The sequence below is a fragment of the Dermacentor variabilis genome, chromosome 10, assembly GCF_050947875.1.
Source record: "Dermacentor variabilis isolate Ectoservices chromosome 10, ASM5094787v1, whole genome shotgun sequence".
NCBI classification, from domain to species: Eukaryota; Metazoa; Arthropoda; class Arachnida; order Ixodida; family Ixodidae; genus Dermacentor; species Dermacentor variabilis.
In genome coordinates this window covers 117,240,282-117,257,990 of record NC_134577.1, presented here as the reverse complement: position 1 = coordinate 117,257,990, position 17,709 = coordinate 117,240,282, and positions in this window count along the sequence as shown.

The window sequence follows — 17,709 nt, the reverse complement described above, 5'->3', positions numbered from 1 at the left end:
AGAAGGCAGCGATAGGAACCTTTTTTTTTTTAAACACGCAAGAACTGGGCAGCGGCTGGTTCCTGCGGCTGATAAGAACAGTTCAGTTCGCTTGCCTTATAAGGCATGTTTATTTCCATAAAAGCTGGTAAAAGCAGCCGATTCGACCTCACGGCCCAATTTGCGAAGTTCATTATGAACTTCTTTTACCATGACTTCGGCAACGGTAATGTAATGAGACATCGCGATTGTTCAGTATTGCTGCTGCGCGCGCGCGTCCGAGCAGCCCGGTAGCGCGCAGCGCGGCGTGGTTTCGCGAGAAAAGTAAACAAGAGAGGAGAGCTGGCCCGATAGGCGGAGCAACGCCAACTTCCGGCTTCACTTTAGCTTCACAAAGAGTGACGTCAGGACCTCTCCTTAGTTCCTTCCTCCGTGGACGAGGAGAATCTTGACGTCGCTACCTATCTCCAGCGCGCCGAAGAAGCCCGACAGCTCGCCCGCCTACGGATCAAGAACCAGCAGCGCACCGACAGCCGACACTACAACCAACCTCCGACGACGCTTCGTCGAGTACCAGCCCGGTGACCGTGTTTGGATATGGACCCCGATACGCCGACGAGGAGTGAATGAGAAACTGTTGCGACGCTATTTCGGACCCTACAAGGTCATCCGACGTATTGGCGCACTGAACCATGAGGTCGTGCCAGACCGCATTCACAGCGGCGCCGCGCACGATCTGAAGTGGTCCACGTGGTGCGTCTTAAACCATTTTACGGACGCTGACGAACTTCCTTATTTTGTTGCTCTTTGCTACGGGTGTTTTCATTTATTACATTCGTTTGCAGCATCGGGTCGATGCTTTTAAAGAGGGGGTATTGACACCTGTACTTGTCTTTATCGGGCGACACGTTTCACCGCCTAAAAAATGTTATCGCACAGCGCAGGACGCGCCTGCATGTATCGGCAGTTTCTGGAATATTATCGATGGTTCAATTCGCTGTCTGTGACCGAAGCTTGTGTACTCTAAATGCATGTATGCGCGACTGCGGCTGATAAGAACGACGCGAATAGTGTGGAACTTCGTGGAAGGCACGCAGGTCCCAACGATTACTCTGGAACACTCGACGACTGATGTGTAACAGCCGACGCGCTTGACCCGCTGATGCGACTTTCTACGATCGCCGACCATGTTCGCCGCTGTCGTTGTGCTATAAGTGTAGCCTGTTTTTCTGGGCACAGGTTTGCCCAATAAAAGTTAGTTTTGTTTTTGCGAGTATTGCTACCGTGTTCTTCAACGTCACCACCACGTGACAATACAATGAGATAAATTCCCTGCACGTTGCTGCAAATGTACTTCCGGTGCTACAGTTGGATTAATTGCATTTGATACATCATAATATTACTCTGTTCATTATGTAGTATCTCGCAAAAAAACTAATGTAATCGAAGCTTCACTAAGCGCAACCCACACAAGAACACCATTGACAGAAATGCATACTCAAAATAGTGTGGCACGCGCGCGTGTGTGTGTGTGTGTGTCTGTGTGTACGTGCGCGTGTGTGTGTGCGCGTGTGCGTGTGTGTACGTGCGTGTGTGTACGTGCGTGTGTGTGTGCACGTGCGCGCGTGTGTGTGTGTGTGTACGTGCGTGTGCACGTGTGTGTATGTGTGTGTACGTACGTGTGTGTGTGCACGTGCGTGCGTGTGTGTGTACGTGCGTGTGTGTGTATGTGTGCACGTGCGTGTGTGTGTGTGTGCAAGCGTGTGCACGTGCGTGTGTGTGCGTGTACGTGCGTGTGCACGTGTGTGTATGTGTGTGTACGTACGTGTGTGTGTGTTTGTGTGTGTGTGTGTGCACGTGCGTGCGTGTGCACGTGCGCATGTGTACGTGCGTGTGTGTGCACGTGTGTCTGTGTGCACGTGCGTGTGTGTGTGTGCAAGCGTGTGCACGTGCGTGTGTGTGTGTACGTGCGTGTGCACGTGTACGTACGTGTGTGTGTGTGCACGTGCGTGCGTGTGCACGTGCGCGCGCGCGTGTGTGTGTGTACGTGCGTGTGTATGTGTGCACGTGTGTCTGTGTGTGTGTGCACGTGCGTGTGTGTGCGTGCAAGCGTGTGCACGTGCGTGTGTGTGTGTACGTGCGTGTGCACGTGTGTGTATGTGTGTGTACGTGCGTGTGTGTGTTTGTGTGTGTGTGTGTGCACGTGCGTGTGTGTGTTTCTGTCATGGAGCATTTTGTGCACTGTTCTTAGTCTTACATGACTCACAAACTCAGCCACACTTCCACCATCGTAATTGAGGCTATTATTCTTTCTACCACAGCATCCAAGACACTGCTCATATTTGCTCACCCTTTGGACTCTATTGTCTCTGGACGTACAAGTCAACAGGGTCACCACTGGGCCAGAATCCTCGCAAAGCATCTTTCATAACACTTTCCCTAGAACCCCGACTTGTCCGTTTATTGGACTAATTATTGTCTCACCATTTTTTTGCTTGCATGTTTGTCAAGGCTTCTTGATTTCTAATTTCAGGAAGACAGATAAAAGCTAAGTCTGCAAGCTGCCCACGCCAAGCCATGAGGAACTCAACGGTCACCATAATGACAACTGCTCCTCTGGAACGACGTGCCTCGCCATGAAATGTTTGCAAGTTTACCATATAGGGGGACGTTAGTCCTGTCAATAAAACAGCAGTATACAGTTTTGCATCGTACCGAGCGGGCATGCTAAAATTTGACATACAAGGTTACTTGCCTTTAGGGCTGTTTTATGACAATAGTAGACATAGGCGGAACATTTTCATTTATTGAGAAGGTGGGGTGGGAAGGGGAGGGGGCTGGGGGCAGAGCAGCTTTCTGAATCCCATATATATATATATATATATATATATATATATATATATATATATATATATATATATATATATATATATATAATGACAACTGTGTGTGTGTGTGTGTGTGTGTGTGTTTCTCGCATTTGAAGAAACTTTGTGTGACCTCGAAGAATTATTTACTGCATTGACGGCCTTAATGAGAATTTACAAGACCTCCCAGTAGAAGAAAGTTCAATTTCACAGCCTGAATTCTCTCCCCACCATCAAGAATCTGGCGTCTCTCGGTGGTGTAATCTCCCTTCGGTTAATTATCGTATGTTTCGCTTTCACTAATACTGCTTCGCCTTTGCGGTGAAACGGCAGCCTCTCTCTCTCTTTTCTTTCTCTGCGAGTACCACTATAAGCGCTGCTGCCCATGCCTGCTGTTGATTCTGATTTCGAGGAAATCCGGCTTGGCCTCATTTCGGTTACTCAATGAATTATACAGCGTTCCCCCACTATCATGCACCATGACTTAAAAATAGAGCAGTTGCGTTACTCGAAGAAAACCTAGTGCATATTGTTTAAAGTACAGTGGAGTAGCCGCCAGTAATTATTTCGTTACTGAAATTTTGCATGTTTGTCATGGCTTCATTTCTCATATCAGGAAGACAGATAAAAGCTAGGTCTGCAAGCTGCCCACGCCAAGCCATGAGGAACTGAACGGTCACCATAATGACAACTGGTCCTCTGGAACGACGTGCGTCGCCATGAAATTTTTGCAAGCTTACCATATAGGGGACGTGAGTCCTGACGAAGTATGAAAAATACCGCGTGAGTGCACTCCCACCCGCATCGTACTGATTGAAAGCAACTGCATTGCCTGTCGCAAACCCGAAGAGACAGCGCATCACCTTGATAATGGTACGGAAGGAGCACCAACAGCAGGTTTCGCGGCTTCGCAGCTATTCCTCCCTTTCATTTCTACGTCACACTTGTTATCCGTCTCTCAAAGCCGACTGATCACATTGATAACAAAAGCCCCTTGATAACGCGGTCAAAGAGCCCTCTCACCACACATGAAGCACGAAAAGCAATATAATAGGCATACCGTGTTTCAAAATCCCGGCTTTGTTCGCCCCGCATCGAAAGAGTGCGCGCGAGCAAGTTCATGACGCGCATTTCGCGTCATAAACTTGCTTCGGACGAAAGCCAAATTAAAGTGACGGTTTTAGTTTTCATGAGAGTGTATACGCGCTGCCAAAATATGCTCATGGCATCAAATAGAAGCGATATAAACAGACAAGGAAGCGATCTAGGTGTTGAGAAAGGGCAAAACCGATGCGTTCAAGAAAGTATGTAACCACTTCCAAATGAGCCGAATTGGCAATCGGGACTCCTGCACAAAAAACAAAAATACCTCGGATTTCAGTGCGTCCCTATTATCCATGAATTCGTGAGCGCCGTTGAACACCAGCTACGACCTAGAGGACGTGTTCGAATAAGTCTCCTTTTGCAGGTACGCAGTACTGTGTCCACGTTATCACATCTTCAGCGGCTTTCTTGATGACCGATGATCGGATTCTATGGCAGACATCCATTAACTTTGTCTTGAGCTAATCTGACGTCCCTTTCGATCATGTAAGCAGGATATTTCACATAACCCCAAATAAAGAAATCGAGTGGAAAGAGGTCAGGTGATCTAGCCAGTCCATCTACAGGCCCGTGCTTACAATATATTACGCATGAAAAGTTGCATCCAGCCACTTTCGTGCTCGCCTGCTGCTGTGTGCTGGTGCTCTATTTTGTTGACACCAAAGAAGTGGAAGACGTAACGGCGGTACTTTGCTGAGAAACTCATCCACTACTCCTTCAAAGATTTCGTCCAGATAACGCTGGCCAGTCTGTGTGATCGAAGATGGGAATGATTAGAGTACCGGCGTAAATTCTGCACCCCCATTGAACGACCACGGGTACTGGTCCCGATTGTACTTTACCCAGTGTACATTGTAGTCACCCCAATAGTGTGCATTATGCAAATTTGCACTGATGTTGTGAATTCGCTTTTGTGGTGATAGGTTTTGCTGCAAAAGAAAAGAAGCATCCGTGCACTTTATCTACGCTAAGACAACACCTGTCACAGCTTCTTTCCAACCAACACCAACGCGACACGTTACTTCGGCCGAGGCGCGCAGATAAGTAACTAGCTCAATCACGATGTCTCACAGCGAAGGTATATATGTAAAGCCGATTCGTTCGTCCGTCTGTCGCCTGTACGCCGAAACCTCTTCCGGCGCAACCCCATGCGAATGCACGAAAAAATAAAGAGGCGCGCGATTGGCTGCGCCAGTAGTGACGTCGTTGCTCTCCGTCACAGCCGAGCGGGCGCGCAGCTGCTTCTCTCCGGCTCCGAAATTCGTAGGCCACGCGCCATACGTACTCCTCGGGAGCAGGCAGCTTTCGATAAGCAACGCCGCTAGTAGAACCGCGAACGTGCTCGTCCACGCCGTCCCGATGCTGCAGCCCGGGCACAAGAACAGGTTCCTGCAGCCGAGCGCAGGCAGCAACTGCTTACTGAAGATCCGGCAGCCTATCAAGCCGTGGTTTCATGAACCGTCGGGATTAACCCAGTGATAAAGGCGGTACGTTTCGACTTCGCTGGTTAACCATCTGTACGTAGTACTTGGGAGGTGATTTTTATGCGAAGCATATTACTAGAGCTCAACCCAGCTCCTCAGGCGCGGCGGTGTCGCCTTCAATGACCTTTAGTGACCGCATGCCATACCACGTGACACCGTGACGTCACGACAGACAAGAAACGGGGCTCCAACTCGCGCCGTCGCTCGCGGCGTCGCGGCGGTATATAAGCAGCTGCGCTTGTTTCTAGGTGGCTTTGGCTCAACTCTTGCAAGATGGGGTGGGTGGGAATCGAACCAGGGTCTCCGGAGTGTGAGACGGAGACGCTACCACTGAGCCACGAGTACGATGCTTCAAAGCGGTACAAAAGCGCCTCTAGTGAATGCGGTGTTGCCTTAGAAACGAGCTGTTTCTAAGGCTCAGGCGTGCGTCGCTTGCTCAGGCGCACATTTCGTTGCCGCGCCGAACGCTGCGTTGCTCGACGCTCACCGCGTCCAATGCAGGGCGTGTAGTCGCTGCGCCGTAGCCCATTGTCTTACACCCCTTGGCGGGTCGACGGGAACGCTGTCGCGTTCCACTCTTGAAGGCGAAGCAGAGTAACGCATGAGTTGTTTCTTCGTCTAGCCGAACCAAATATAGCCAAACAACAGCAGTTCACCAGGCTAAACAGTGGTTCAACAACTAAAATAAAGGCTAGTATGCTTCGCATCCTGGGCTTAACCTTAGCTAAGCCACAGCCATTTTTCTTTATTTTCTTCATTTCGTTCTGGCTTACTCAGAAGGAGCTTGTTCGAGGGCGCTGCCTTATGATGCGGGTGGGAGCGCAGTCACGTGGTATTCGCCGTATTTCGCCGGGTTTATTTATCAGCGGGAAAAAATTAGTACGCAATTCGTACGTCGCTGAAAATACAGCAGTTAGGTGCCTCTTGGTTGTGCCTACATATGCCTCACTGACTCTTTAATAATTAGGATAGTGCGTCTCGAGTTGGATAATTAATTACGATTACCTAATTAAATCTCAGTAACGAAAAAATTGCTGGTAGCTACTCCACTGTACTGGAAACAATATGCACTCGGTTTTTTTTTTCGAGTAACGCATGGCTTTTCTTTTAATCTCGGTGCATGATAGTTAATTCGGGCACCCTGATACATTTATGACCTCTGCATGCAAGTGACGATGTTTCCATCCCTAATAGTTGTAAATTATTCGAAGTGTTTTTTTTTTCTTATTGAGTCGTTAGCTTTGCTTACTGAAAAGAGAAGCGATACTGAGACACATACCATACATGTGCATTTCACACGCCGTTGATAAAAGATTCTGCCGAAGGGGTCACTAAAGCCTACAGGCTTTTTTCAGGGACAAAAAGCACGCAAAGCATCTTGAAGTGAGGTGAACATACAGCAATATATGCATTAGCTTGGTTTAAGCTATACATACCTTTGGAAATAATTCTTAATTGGCTGCATACTTCTCCTTAAAAATATAATAATCTTTGTCCTGTGTATATGTCTAAGTATATTGTGTATGTGCATAATGTTTACAGTGGAAATTTAAAAAAATGTTGAAGTGAGAAAACACGGGTGACGCAGCCGCAGCTAGTGCTTCTAATGCGCTTGTCCTCCTATTGTCAGTATTTGCAGAAATAAAGAGAAAGTATCGATTAAAATCCTTCTACGTCCGTGCCAACAAAGATGCAGTAAGCTATTAGCCACAATAAAATTTTAAGTGAAAAAGTCGAAGGTCAAAAGGAACCTCACATGATGTCGGTGACAAAACCCTGGCAATGACACGTTAGGTGGGGGGGGGGCGGAGTGGCGGGGCTCAGCCTCCCCCCCCCCCGTAGTCGTCGCCTATGATCGTAGAAGTAACATGTTGAGTCCCAGCTTGTTTCTTTTCTAATCATTACAGCCATGACGATCAGAACAGAAATAATGCAGCAAGCTCCTACTTGCTAATGCACAAACTTTGTCATCTGCTCTTTGCAAATCAGCTTGACGGGCATTTCCATCAAGTATCACATGCTCCATCACAACGTTATTTGTTACATGAAAATGCAAAGAATTTTAGAACCCTCAAAAACGCGCAATGTAACATTAAGGAAACTATACTTCATGCTGACTGAAACACTGAAATTCAATCTTCATTTCATTATTCTATTTTGTATATAAAGTACCCTCGGGGCTATATGGCATTAAAAAGCGGAGTGGTTACATAGTGGTAGGCAACAAGCAAACAAATGCAGTGAGCTCCGATAAGGTAACGATTCTCTAATTTATGCAATGTTATCTAATGTTTTCCAAAAAAACAAATTTGTTATCTGTGATGGTTGCAATACTTCAGGGAAGGTGGTTTCGTTTCCGAGATTCATAGGCGATGAAAGATTGAAGGTTGACTTAGTGTAACAAGAACCGATTCCTACCTGCTGCGATGATCGACGCCGTTGGAAATTTACTGAGGCCGCAATAGGAAGTCGTCTTGAAGTGTGGTGTGATGGAAAATTTCGTGAAATGCGCGAAACGGGGGGGGGGGGGGGGGGGGGGGGCTTTGCGCGGTTAGCTACTGGAATAACTTTGCTAGGTTAGTTTTCATTGATGTTATACTCGAGGTACAGCTATAATTAGAAATAATGAGACGAGTGGAGCCATTTTGTACTAGTTCAAGTGAAGTAACAAGATTAGCGCGACTGGGATGCCACGTAATTTATGCATACTCAAATTTCGAGCGGACTGCAGACCTGTAACGCTGTAGTTTTTAAGTAGACGGTGCTTTGGAAAGTTGCGCCGCCAGTGCTCGAGCATGTGATTGCAATTGTTCATGAAGTACTCTATATTAATGGTCCAACTTAAGTTATCTGTAATCCGTGCCCGAAGACATTTATATGACATGACAAAGTCTAAGGCAACATTGTTAAGATGGTAAGTTCTAGGATCATAATTAGATATGGATACGCGTATTAATTTACATTTGACTATAGAAGGCTCACGTAGAGCTTGCATGAAATCAGTAACTGGGCTAGCTAGCCCTGCAGTGTAAGAGATAGCTAGAAATGGCAAGTTGACACAATTCTCAAACAAGACAAATCACTAAAACCTATTTTTCCTTCTCTTCAAACAGAAGATGACAAACCTGAGCACAGTGTAAAATTTAGCATAACGTCTTCTTCCCCTACACTTTGTTCCTCTCGCAAATGTGCTATCAGAACAATGGGACATTGCAGCCCACGCTTATCTTGCTGACAGTACATCTTTGCCGAGCACATTTTATATTTTCTTTTAATCTAGCTCAAATCTTTGAATGCAGACAACATACGTATACCATGAAACACGTGAAGCACCACTGTATGCAGCTACAAGTACGAGGTTAGCCCAGCATAAATATCGTTGAGTGAAGCTTAGTTCTCCCTGCTTTGGCGGCACGCCGAACCCAATTGGAAAACTTCGCTCGATTTCAGCTTTGAATTCCATTAAACAGATGTATAGCTATGTTTCTGTATGTTGTAAACTCAATGACTGACAGCATTAACTCCACCTAACCTGTACGAAAATTGTGGACATATATTGCTTCATCCACAGTTGAGAATAAACAATGTAAGCTTACTTGTTTGTAGTGTCTTTTTACTAACTGATGCCTCTTGGTTATCTGGCGACATAATAAAGATATCTGTAGTATTGTTAGAGTACCGTGCAGACAAATACCGCCTCAAAAACGGTAACAAAAAAACGCCAAAATCCACCGAGCGAGCAGCGCGACGTGCCCCACTAGCCGCTATTGAAGCGGCCATATTGCTCGCTACGTAATGATGGTGATGTTTGCTTTGATTTTGCCAGCGCCAGCTCTCGGGCGCATAAGTTAGTTCACAACGCCACCGCAACTCTTATTTCCGTTGCACTGTGGAATGTACAGTTTCCCTTCTTTAAGTATATATGGATTTTCTGTAGCAGTATACTCTTACCATTGCCTGATATGTTCGCTGGACCACATTGCATGGTTAAAATAAAGATCACTGCCGCTGATGGATTAAAAGTTACCAAAAAAGCAGCACGGACTGATAAATCAGGAATACCACACGTCAACAGGCCGAAGAAACATGTACATACACACAAATTAGCAGTACAGCCACCCCCAAAGGTTGCCCAGCCTGTGGGTTGCAATTCAGTGCAACCCAGTGGGTTGCAGGGATTCCAGTACCCTTTGCTTTCTTTTTAGCCCCCATCAGTACACAGAAGTGCAGGTGAGAGACTGCGAGATTGCCAAATAAGTGATGGAAACCAAAGCTATAGTGCACAACCTTGCGAAGTAAAAAATAGGGATCAATATGGAAGGAAGCTAGAAAACTTACAAGACGGTGGTCTCAAGAGTTAAATTATGAATAAATGTGACACAAAAAGACAGACGCGTTACATTCGGTAGTCACTGCTTTTGACTACACTTGAAGCCACAGCCCCCTGCAAAACTACTTATGTGGTACATGCGGTGCATCTTATCACCATTGCAGATGACGAATACAGCGTCAAGTAGTTGGCTGTAGGCTGACGGCACCGTCACTCTCGCTAAATCCGGCATGTCGTCATCAGGGGCGAGGTCAATGTGTTCGCCAAAGTGGGGTTCCAGACACTGTAAATGATGCGCGCAATTATGGCCGAGTCAACAATTTCATTTCTACAGCTCTGTCTAACACCCAGCTGCCCACCTCCGATCGAGATTCACATTACACTTACGCTGACCTATACAAGCAAAGAGCAGTTATTACCCAAGACATTGAAAGTACTAGCTGGCGAATTCAGAACGCAGATTCGTGTGCTCCAGAGCACAAAATGTTTCCATTACGTAATTTCGTCTACAGTGAATTATTGTTGCATGTTGGATATAAAAGACATTTTCACTTAACGTAAAACATTCTTTCTATGCTTCTAACAATTATACTATGCTCAGAGGCTGTCCACATAGTGCCATTTCGATACCCAAGCTAACAGTAGGACCGATTCCTTCAGACTAAAATATCCGAAATCTAGCTCAAATGACGCTAACACAACAGTAAACTGTGATGGTTCTTGAATGTATTGCGTTAGGGCTCTCCAAGAAACGCTATTAGATATAGCCTAAACTTTCGTACTATTGCTATAGTTTCATCAAAAGACGATATGAACACTCAGTTCCCATGACAGCACCATGTCTCAAGATATCCGGTGGTGCCCGACGTTTCCCGAAGAAATCCATTCCGAATCACAACCACACAGGCCTTCCACGTGGCGCAGAGGCGTTACCGAACTAAGTGAACTCCTCAAAGTAAAATGTCTGAACAAAATTGTAAAGTAAGACGTAACCACAACCTAGAGACATGATAGCGTCGAATTGTAATTTGAATATGCTAGAAAACATAATTATATTACGCGATATCTCAAACACCCCCACTTTTCTAACGTTCCTATCATTCATACAGCACCGCTGCCCGCTCGGTTACTTGCAACAGCACAATCCAGATGGCGCTTTTCTCCGGCACAGCGTGAGATATTGTGGCGGGTCGATGTTTTTTCCAGGGCTCCATGGCGGCGACGAAATCATGTTTTTTGTGCATGCTTTGAGCTTGCTTCTGTTTTTGATTTGCTGATTTTTAGACGTTAAACAATAATTGGGTAAGTTCCTTTTTTTCTGTCTTTTAACGCGTGCGCGGGCTGTTTCGTGTATATTTGGCTTCACTGCCACAGCCAGAAATTTCGTACGGGGGCAGCTCACGTTCGAGCTCGGCCTCCTCCTTGCAGAATTTGTCGAGGGATCAAATACATGAATAACTCCATTGCCACTGCCAAGATGCTGCAAACAAATTCCAAAGGCAAGTAAAATATGTATTTTTTCATAAAAGAATGTATTTGCATGTCCCAAAATTTCTGCCAGGAATAACTGATATCCATGCTTCCATGTTTTTGTCTATTTAATAAGTAAACAAAATATTACACGAACCTTAGAACTATATCAGTTCCAATCCAGCAAAGCAATGCATGCCGCTGATATGAGAAATGTAAAGGCCGTGAAATGAGCAAGTTGATGACAAATATTTAATGAAACTTTGTCATTCAAGAACCTTGTTTACATTTTTGTACATAGGCAACAGCAAGGGAAAAATCTCAATGACGCTGTTCTTCGTTCCAATGTCTTGCGCTTGAGCAGCTTTTACACGTCGCGTAGTTGCACCGAAATTATAATCGCAACAGAGATCACATATAAAAAACAGGAGTTCGGCAAAATATACATTAGAAATGCGAAGATACAATGAAATACACAAACGCAAAGGTAAAGCTCGATATATAGCAAGAAAGTGTCACCGGAAACAAAGTTCACTGCATGTATCCACAAAACCTCGCAACAAGATATTTAAATATACGTATAAGTCTCCAATAAATCTACGCATCGAAGCAAACCTCACTGTATACAGGGTGTTTCAGCCGATTAACTTTAAGACGACGCGACCAAATACATGTTGCTCAATTTTTTATGTTGTGTGTCACGCTATTTTATGTATTTTGCTTAATTAGATTTTTAGTCAAGATTAATACCACCTTAGGCAACGAAGCTAGGAAAAAATTCCAATTAGAAGGTTGCAGAGCGATTTGCAAAACGTCCGAATAAACAGTTTCTGTCTTTCTATCTATTAAGTAGATGTGTATTTCACCTTACTTATGATGCCCATGATGCCCACGAAATACAAAACACCACGTGACATGCCCGCTTGCGCGTCGTAATAGCACTGCTCCGAAACGCTGCGCGCGCAAACAGCCGAGGCGCGCTGCCTCTTAAAAGGCGACAGGGCAGCGACGTAGGCCTTGGCTGTGCCATTTACGCCAGCGATGTATAGCAATAAGCAGACGCAGCTCTTATCGCGTGTGCTGCAAGAAGCAACAGGTCCGTCATTTCGCGATAGCTGTAAGCAAATTGAACCATCCCTAAATAGAAAAATCCCAGTTTTCAGCAGGCTGAGAATGGTAGAATAAGAGTATCCAAAATGGTCAGACGCAGTCTTTCATTGAATTTACGTTTATTTTTCATGCGCTTTCACAGCATGTGCTCGAAGAGGTCACCTTCTGCAGCGATACAACACTAAGGCCCGCCCACTTCCCTCCACTTCCTCCAATGCATGGCGTTCCTTCCCCCTTTTCGCCGTTGCGCACACAAGACTCACCCACCACCGTCGGCTCACCCCATCCTCCCTCCCCCCCGCTTTCACTCGCACATACAGCATGCGGCGAGCGGTGACGATGTTATCGCCCTTGGACTCCATATGGAGCATGACCGTGAGGACAGGAAAGCGCCTTGAGTGTCCATATAAATGCCATCGCAATAATATAATAAGAGCATCCGGCAACTGAAGAGTCCGTCGGCTCATTACTTTCCGCAAAAGAAGAAACAAAATCGAACTTTCACCATGCGACAGTTCGCTGAGCCGCAACAATGTATTTTTATTTGTGTGCGTGTGTGTCTGTGTGCATGTGCGTGTGCGTGTGTGTGTGGCGGGGGCACGGAAATAAAAGAAACGCAAAGGAAGGCATGTCGGCCACAGTCGAATGCCTACTTTGGTCACCTGATGTGGCTACCGAAGGAATATCGAAGTAAACGTGAGACGCTTGGTCCACAGACAGACAGACAGACAGACAGAAAAGAAACTTTAATTTGTCCTAAGGGACTACGTTGTTGTAGTCGCGGGCCGCACCCGCTCCGGGGGTGGAACACCGTGATCTTCAGCCCTGTCGCAGGCCCTTTGGACAGCCCGAAGCTGGACTTGAAGGTCGTCGCTCTTGACGGCTTCATCCCAGTCTTCTTGCCTGTTGAAAGGCGAGTGGCGTAACGCAGAACGTTGCCAAAGCATGTGGTTCAAGGTGGACTGTTCCTCGCCGCAGTTTGGGCAGCGGGGATCCACATCCGGAGTGTAGTGACTCAGCCTTGAGCGAGACGGAAAGGAGCCCGTTTGCAGCATTCTCAGCACCGAGGCCTGGGGTCTGCCTAGCTTCGGGTGAGGATGCGGAAACTGCCTGCGTCCCAGCTGGTAGTGAGCAGTTATCTCGTGGAAAGTAAGCAGCGGGTCCGTGGTTCGATCGATCCCCTGGGAAGCCGGGCCCCTCGGACCGGCGCGGTTGATGAGACCTCGCGCCTGGTCGTGGGCCAGCTCATTCGGGTTGATCGAGCCGGGGGAGACATTCCGGCCCATGTGAGCCGGGAACCAAGTGATGACGTGACGGGCCGAGCCTGTCTTGCGGGTCCTCAACACTGCCGCAGCCCCGGCCGAGACCGAGCCGGCGAGAAAGGCCATCGCCGCCGACTTGCAGTCCGTGAAAATCTGCGTGCGCCCGGGTCCGCCCAGAGCCAGCACCACTGCGGCTTGCTCTGCGACGCACGCCGTCGAGCGTTCGTTAGACGCCGCATTCAGGATCTTGCCCTGGGTGTCAACCACCGTGGCCACGTAGGAGTTTGATCCGGGATACCGCGCCGCGTCGACAAAGGACGCGAGCTCTGGGTTCTGCAGGGCAGTCTTGTTGAGTGCTCAGGCTCTGGCTGCGCGCCGGGCCTCATTGTGTTGTGGATGGACGTTCCTCGGCAAGGGGGAGACTCGAAAGGCGTCCCTTTCACCCTCGAAGAGCGGGACTGTGCACGACTCCTCGGCCATGGCTGCCAGACCCGCCATCTCGAGTATTCGGCGGCCGGCCTTGGTGGTAGAGAGGCGAACGATCTGTGCCGTTTTCTGTGCTTCGATCACTTCGCTCAGGGTGTTGTGGACCCCGAGTTGCATCAACTTCTCCGTGCTGGTCGTCACGGGGATGCCGAGGACTCTTTTAATGCTCTTCCTCATGAGTGCGTCGATCTTGTTCTTCTCCGACCGCGACCAGCTTAGCGCAGAAGCCACGTAGTTGATATGGCTCATGAGGAAGGCGTAGTGGATCCTTATGAGGTTGGCTTCGCTGATGTCCGCCTTCCTGCTCGTAACTCTCGAAACGAGTCTGAGCATGTTCTCCGTCTTCGCGCTCAGGCGTGCGTTCGTTTGCGCGTTGTTGCCCCTGGCATTGAGGAGCAGTCCGATCACCCTAAGAGAATCCACCCTCTGGATGCGCTGACCGTCTTCGTCCTGAGTTCGATCGGTACTTGGTCCAGCATCGTGTCGAACTTGCGGCCTTTTCTGTCGGGCCGATACAGCAAGAGTTTCGACTTTGTCGGCGAGAGGACCAGTCCCGTGCCCTCGAGCAATTCTTCCCTGACGTGCAAGGCCTCTTGCAGGGCCCGCTCCACTGCTGCGTCCGACCCACCGGCGCACCAGACGGTGATGTCGTCCGCGTAGAGAGCGTGATTGAGATTGACGGCCTGATTCGGTCGAGTCGGACTGATAGGTCTCTCATGGCGATGTTGAATAGCACTGGAGATAACACCGCACCCTGCGGCATGGCGCAGGCTCCCAGCGCGTGTACGTCCGACTTGATCTGGCCCCAACTTGATCGTGGCCTCGCGATCTCTTAGTAAAGAGCTCAGGTACGCGTGAAAGCGTTCATCAAGGTTCAGTCTCGTCACAGAGTCGAGGAGGTGCTTGTGTTTGACCGCGTCGAAGGACTTGGTGATGTCCAGCGCCAAGATGCCTCGGACGTCTCTCGTGACCACGTCAACTATCTGCCTCTTGATCAGCAACATGACCTCTTGAGTGGACTGCGAGGGTCTGACGCCGACAATATTCGGCGGGAGGAGGTGTCGTTCCTCGACATGCCTCGATATTCTGTTGTGGATGACATGCTCCGCCACCTTGCCCACGCAAGACGTGAGCGAAATGGGTCGCAGACTCTCTATGGCTGGTGTCTTGCCCGGCTTCGGTATTAGGATCACCGTGGCTTCCTTCCAGGCATCCGGTACGATGCCGGCCTCCCAGACATCGTTGATTTGTTTGGTGAGCAGTTCGATCGAGCCGTCGTCCAGATTGCGAAGGAGTCTGTTCGAGATTCCATCCGGCCCGGGTGCCAATCTTCCGTTGAAGCCTTGAAGGGCCGCTCTGACTTCCGAGACGGAAAAGGGGGAGTCGAGCTCCTCGTCCGCCTTGCCGCCATAGGCCTGGTAATCTTCTGGCCCAGACTGTCTGATGGGGAGGTAGCAACGCGCGACTTCGTCCATCACTTCGTTCGTAGCTGCGCCTTCGTTATTGAGCTTGTGAACCAGCCTATGAATGGCCAGAGTGTGGTTTCTCTTGGACTGCGTGTCGTCCAATAACTGCTTCAGGAGGTTCCACTTGCTCCCCGCACACATCTGGCCGTCGACCGACGGGCATACTTCGTTCCATTGCTGCTGGCCGAGCTCTTTGCAGTGCGATTCAATCTCGCGGTTGAGGGCCGCGACCCTCCTCCGGAGGTTGCGATTCAGCTTCTGCGTCTTCCATCTGGTCGTGAGGGAATTCTTGGCTTCGAGCAAGTGCGCCAATCGCGCGTCCATGCGGTCGAGCTTGAGGTCCATTTCGACGGTCCCGGTGACCACAGCTACGTCATTCTTGAGCTGCGCTACGAGGTCCGCAAACGACTCGTATTTTTCGTGGTCGTCCTTCCTTCTCTTTCGGAAGGCGTCCCAGTCGACTATTTCGAAGGCCCTCTGCGGGGCCGCGCTGACCGGTAGGGAGATTTCCACGATGTAGTGGTCACTGCCCAGGTTCTTTTGTAAGTTGTGCCACTCCACTCCCGGCGCGTTCTTGACGAAGGTCAGGTCTGGGGTGGCGTCTCTCGAGACAAAGTTTCCCATGCGTGTGGGGTAATGGGGGTCGGTCATCAGTTCTAGGGAGCTGTCAGTCGCTGCCGGCAGGAGTCTGCAGCCTTTGGGAATGCTTCTCACATAGCCCCAGGGTTTGTGCAGAGCGTTGAAATCTCCAGCCATCACGAGCGGCGTCTCCCTCGCCTTGGAGGATGCCTTGGTAGTTAACTTGCTAGGCTGTAGAAGGTCTACCGGTTGTCCCTAGGAGAGCAGTACACATTGATAACGTAGACGCTGTTTTTCAGCCAACTGTTGGGTATGATCTCAACGAGCAACGCTTCCAGTTTGGTGCTGCCAAGACGGAGATCGTGCTCCTGGAAGGCGCACTTCTTTGCAATAAGTATCGCGATGCCGAGCCCATTCTCCGCCAACGAGGAGACAGCTCGGCATCCGTGGAGGGAAATCGTTTCCATTCCCGTTTCCTCTAGCAAAATGACGTGGGGCCTCTCTTGCACCATCTCGACTTCGGGCATGACGCCCCATCACCCCGGAGTTAGGCCAAGGCCTAGCCCGTACTCCTCACCAGCGTTAACCCGTTAGGGTTAGCTCCGCCCGGTGTCGCGAAAAGTTCAAGGTCGTATAAAAGTTCGAGAAAACCACCTACCCATATAAATCCGGTATCGGCTTGATCCCTGCAACAAACTTAGTCGAATGATGCACAATGTTCAAGCGTTTTCGTGGACTGTACCACCGAAAACATTTTTCTAATTACCACCGAAAACTTTTTTTCTAATTACTTGTTCTAACAAGTGCTTCTCACAATATACATTACCGCACTGCGTTGTGCACACTACAACGTTTCTTGCTCCCCTGTTCATTTAGCGTTCACACGCACTGAGTATCTCGGTCACTCAGCACACCCATACACACACACCACACTGGCATTTGCACTCATCGCAGTGTAAGCCATTGTGGACTCCTTCAAATCGCTCTTCTGTCATGACACACCTGGATGAATGTCGTCCTCGGCGCAGCGATCACTTACGTGGCACCCCGTATCGGACTTTGCACCCACCAATCACGCGGTGAGCGCCGAGCAACGCAGCGTTCGGCGCGGCAACAAAACGTGCGCCTGAGCAAGCGGAACGAACCAAAGAACTCGGTGTCTCGGAGGGGGAAACGATCTACGCGAGCCAAACGTCGCGATCAGCACGGGCAGCCGGGCCGCGACTCATCATGAAGGCGGACGCGATCATGGGGCTGATGCCTCGATGACAACGTCCTCTATCTCGCACCTCGCACCACGCAGACGGGAGCACCACGCAGATGCATGACTCCTCGCCAGCAGCACGGCACACATCGCAGGGGACGCTTTCTCACTAGACGCGCTACGGCGCAGCGATCCCGTCAGAGGCGTCCCGCATCGGACGCTGCATCTAGGAATCGCGCTGTGAGCGGAAAAAGGAGCCGCGTCGCCAAAACACGAGGGTTCGAATGACGCACGCTGGAAGTTGGAAGGGGGAGAGCGAGAAAACTTGTTAAACGCAAGGGTATTGGGGCATCCTCGCACCGGTCCCC